Source organism: Pistacia vera, unplaced genomic scaffold, assembly GCF_008641045.1.
Source record: "Pistacia vera cultivar Batoury unplaced genomic scaffold, PisVer_v2 Contig146, whole genome shotgun sequence".
NCBI classification, from domain to species: Eukaryota; Viridiplantae; Streptophyta; class Magnoliopsida; order Sapindales; family Anacardiaceae; genus Pistacia; species Pistacia vera.
Window position 1 is genome coordinate 418,370 of NW_022195532.1, and position 5,552 is coordinate 423,921.

Here is a 5,552-nt window from a genome sequence, read left to right on the forward strand (position 1 = left end):
ATGCCAATTTGCCATGGAGATTTGGCTTACTCTAGAGAAAGAATTTCTCACGAAGTCTAAAACTAAGACTTTACATGTTAAGAGTTTACTAAAAAATACAAAGAAGGAGAATATGAGCATGTGTAACTACTTTCTTAGGATGAAGGGTTTGCCGAAAGTTTGTCCGCAAGTGGAATTATTGTAACTGATGAAGAATTGTCTAATTACATCTTAGATGGACTGGACTCTGAATACGATGTTGCGGTTGTTAACATAACTACCAGATTGGAGTCAAACTTGACCCCATATATGTGCAAGAAGCACAAATTGTTCTGCAAAAATTGGAGCTTAGGTTGGGAAAAGCCAATGTCGTTATGAATTCAGTAGTGCACAATGATTTTCATGGTGGTTTTGCTAATATTGCTGCTCTGTCAATTGATGCTGATATCAAGAAATCACAACTAATCTGAGCTCTTCTTTTCCCACTGACAACTCTCAATTTCGAGCTCATTTGTTACAACAAGCCTCTACTTACAATCCCTCTCAATTTAGGCCTCTTTACTTTAATCAGAATCAAGCTCAATCCATGTATCCTATGCCTCAGAATCAGTCTTCTAATTAATATTTTTCTAGAAATTATTCTGGTAGAAATTATGGAAGAGGTAGAGGCAGAGGGAGTGAGGGTGGCAGAGGCAAGCTTATTTGTGAAGTGTGCGGGAAGTTAGGCCACCTAGCACTAAATTGCTATCATAGATTTGATGTGAGTTACATAGGGAATAATCAACAAGTTTGATACAACTTCAATCCTGCAGAATTCATTCGACCACCAACATTTAATCCCGGTAGTTAATATCCTTCAGCACCAACTCATCACTACACACAAAGGTCTCATCCAGGACCATCAATACAATCTCAAAATGCATTTGCCTCTCAGTTTACTTCAGCTCCTAGATCTGCCAACGTTAACTTTGCAAGTGTTAATGCTGAAAATTTGTCCAACTCAGCTACCACTAATCTGGACAATCAAGCTCTTCTGGCTCAATCTCAATTTCCTAATCAAATCCTTGCTGCTATCAACTATATTGCTACTCCATCAACTATCCAATATGTGGCTTGGTAGATGGATTTTGGAGCAACAGACCATGTTACCTTAGACTTCTCCCAACTGACAGGCAGTACTAGCTATGCAGGCAGTGAACAGCTTCAGGTTGGAAATGGTGAGCTTCTCTCTATTGCACACATTGGTTCTGTCAACTTATTTTGCCCTGCTAGAGTCTTGCATCTTAGGAATTTTTTGTGTGTTCCCAACATTACAAAAAACCTATTAAGTATATCTAAACTTACTAGAGATAACAATGTCACTATTGAGTTTCTTACTAATTCTTGTGTGATCAAGATCAAGGACAAGTCCTCTAAAGTAATTCTTCTTCAAGGAATGCTTAAAGGGGGGCTGTATCAACTCCAAGCTCTTGCCAGTTCATTTCTCAACTCCATTGAAGTTGTCGCTCCTTGTTGCAACTTCAAATCTAACAGTAGTTGTGTCCCTTCTTTTATCAATTCTCTTAATAAATCTGTCAATACACATTGTTCTAAACATTTGTTCTTACCTTTTGTTTACAATAATTGCACATCAACATGTAATACATCAGTTGATCAAACTTGTATGCAAAATAATAGATTTCCTGTATTAGGTTTTGTATCCTCTGTTGATGATGTTTTTGTTGTCAATAAAAAAACCTTTTCTCAAACTTTTCCTGCAAAAAAGACCAACATAATGTTATGGCACAAAAGACTAGGCCATCCAAATATGACAATACTCAAAAAGGTTCTCACTGACCTTGGCATTTGGCATAATGTGAAAAATGATATCACCTATTGTTTAGCTTGCCAATTCGACAAACTGCATCAATTTACTTATCCTAGATCTGCCTTTCATGCTTCTGCCCCTCTTGAATTAGTGTACTCTGATTTTTAGGGATCTTCTACTATCCCTTCCCCTGAAGGTTTTTGGTATTACGTCCAATTTTTAGATGATCACAGCAGATTCACTTGGCTTTTTCCTTTAAAAGCCAAATTTGAAACATCTAATGTTTTTAAACAATTTCATGTTCTTGTTGAAAAACAGTTCAACACCTCTTTAAAACGTGTTCAAACTGATTGGGGAGGTGAATATAGGAGTTTTGTTCCTTACTTTCAAGAATATGGCATTCTCTTTAGACATCCTTGTCCCCATACATACCAACAAAATGGTAGGGTTGAGAGAAAGCATAGACAAATTATAGATCAAGGTCTCACTTTACTTGCTCAAGCCTGCATGCCACTTAAATTCTGGTGGTTTTCTTTCTAAACAGCTGCATACCTAACTAATTGACCCCCTACACCAGTTTTATCCAATACATCACCTTTTTAGGTCTTATTTCACATCTCCCCTAACTACTCAGCTATCAAAGTATTTGACTGTGCAGTTTATCCCTTTCTCAGACCCTATATCTCTCATAAGTTTAACTTTCACACTAGAAAATGCACTTTTATTGGTTACAGTCTTCATCACAAAGGATACAAGTGTCTTGATAATTCTGGTTGATTGTACATCTGTCAAAGTGTCACCTTTGATGAAACTAATTTTCCTTTCCAAACACATGCTACTCCTGTGTCAATCCTGTTAAATGATGAATTGTTTTCAAAGTCAAAGACTAACTAGAGTTAGTTTTGTAACTGCAGTTAGTTAGTTATAGTAAAAGAAATCTGTATAAAAGGCAACACGTTTTCTGTTTTTCATTAAGTGAAAAGATTAATAAAATTTTTCTCTTCATAACGGAGTTTTATTTCTTTATGGTATTAGAGCTATGGAAAATTTTGCATCTCATTTTCCCGTAGATTCTCGGTAACCAAACACTGCTTTTGTTCTAGAAAAAACTTCACACACCTTCTAAACAAGAAGATAAGACTAATGCGCATCCTCCTCAGTTCACCTCTGGTTCCACTTCCGTTACTGCTGCCGTAACATCTTTGTCTCCAATAACCTTACCACTGATTACTATCAAGCTTCATCAAAAGAACTATGTGTACTAGCAATCGTAAGTACTGTCTGCTGTTTGAGCATTTGATTTGGAACATTTTCTGACCAGATCTCGATCTTTACCACCGGAAGTCATAACCTCTGGTACTGCTTCCAAGACCTTCAGCTGTGTAAATCTTGCTTTTGCTGCCTGGTGTCGTCTTAATCAGTTGATTGTTAATTGGCTTCTTGCTTCTATTTATGAAAATATGATGCGGCATGTGGTGAAATGTGCTAACGGATATGAGATATGGTCCAGCTTAGATAAACTATAATTAGCTCAAGCAAAATCTTAGATCATGCATCAATGTCATCTGCTTCAGACTACTACAAAAGGCTCAATGCCTGTTCGTGACTATATTTAGAAAATGAAAGATGCTGCTGATATATTTTCTACTTCAGGAACAGAGCTCTTTGATTCTAAACTTATTCTCTACATTCTCAATGGTCTTGGCCCTGAGTTTGATGCTGTTGTGGTGAATTTAACCTCTCTCACTTCTCGGTGTGAATCTTTTACGTTAGAAGAAGCTTAATTTGAACTTCAAGCCTATGAGAACATACTTGCTCGTCAAACTTCAGCCTACTTTATTGATCTTCAGAGCTCAAATGTGCCTTCATTAGCTCTTTATGCGACAACAAATTAGTCTTCCTCTAATGGGCTTTTGCAATAGTTTGCTCCTCAAAATCCTGGTCATATAGTTGTATCTAATAATGGTAGAGGTCGGGGCAAAAATGGCTCTGGTCATGGCAAACCTATTTGCCAGTTATGTGGTAAAACTGGCCATGTTGTAATGCAATGTTATCATCGGTTCGACATAAGTTTCCAAGGTCCACAACCTGTTCGAACTAATTTGCCACCACCATCATTTCAATCATCTTTTTCTGCTGCTTCACGAAATGGTCCTCAGGCTTTTGTTGCTCCTTCAATGGCTACTTCCTTTTCTTCTGCCTCACCACCAGTTTATCCAACTTATCAACCATATCAACAAACTTATCAGCATAATTCTTTACAGCATTCTCACACTTATCAGCCAGCACCACAGTCTTATCAACCACCCTCTTCATCATGTCACCAAATGCCTAATACCTCCTGCTACACCAGCTACTGTTGCTGATAATTCTTGGTACTTAGACAATGGTGCCTCTGATCATATTACCTCTGATGTGCAACAACTTTCAGCTCATGGCACTTACACAAGATCTGAGAAGTTGGCTGTAGGTAATGGTAATTTACTTGATATTGTTGGTATTGGTTCAGGTTCTTTATCTTGCACATACTCTAGCTCTGTTTTATCCTTACGAAGAGTATTAATTGTTCCCAAGATTACTAAGAATCTCATCAGTATTGCTTGTCTTGTTCAAGATAATAATGTTATAGTTGAATTCTCATCTGGTTCTTGTCTTATTAAGCACAAGAAAACCCAAGCAATTCTTCTGCAAGGATATCTTAAATATGGATTGTATTTCCTGGATCTTCCTGGAATCCTGTCTCATAAAGCTCTCCTTTCAACTCCATTGTTCACATCACAGACTTCAGCTCCACTGTTGTTGACACAGGCTTTTACCTCACTAATTCATCCTGCAATTCATCTCGTAGATCAGCCTTATTCTTTTAATAATACATGGAGTTCATCTACTTCTAATAATGATGATACTATTGTTGCTGCTTGTGTATCTCTCTCATATTTACATGGTAATAAGATTGGTGATTTGTGGCATCAAAGTTTGGGCCATCCTCATTTAGCTGTTCTTCATAAACTTGTATCTCAGTTTGATAAACCAGTTACTGTATCTACTTCATTTTGTGCCTCTTGTCGTTTTGGTAAACAATGTCAAACTAATTTCCCAAGCTCAATTCGCAAGAGTATCCAACCTTTAAAACTTGTACATTCGGATGTTTGGGGACCAACCCCTATTGCTTCCGTTGAAGGTTATTAATACTATGTTCACTTTGTGGATGATTACAGTAATTTTACTTAGATTTATCCTTTAAAAGGCTAAGTCTAAGACAAAATTGGCTTTTATGGAATTCCATGTTGTGGCTGAATGTCAATTCGGTACATCCTTGAAGTGTTTACAAACAGATTCTAGTGGCGAGTATCAAGCTCTTTTCCCTTACTTAAAACAACATGGCATTCTTTTTCTGTTGTCCTGTCCATATACGCATCAACAGAACGGCAAGGCAGAGAGAAAGCATCGGCACTTGGTTGAAATTGGCTTAACATTACTAGCTCAAGCTTCTATGCTAGTCGAATACTGGTGGAATGCTTTACATACTTTCAGTTTTTTTGATCAAACTTCTGCCTACTGTTACCTTAAATCACATATCTCCTTTTGAAGTTCTGTTTCACCAAAAACCAAACTATTCCTTTTTGAAAGTATTTGGATGTGCTAGCTACCCTTATCTTCGCCCATACAATCGTCATAAGTTTGATTTTCATACTTCTTGCTATGTTTTTATTGGCTATAGCCTCTTTCATAAGGGATATAAGTGTCTTCACTCCTCTGGTAGGAT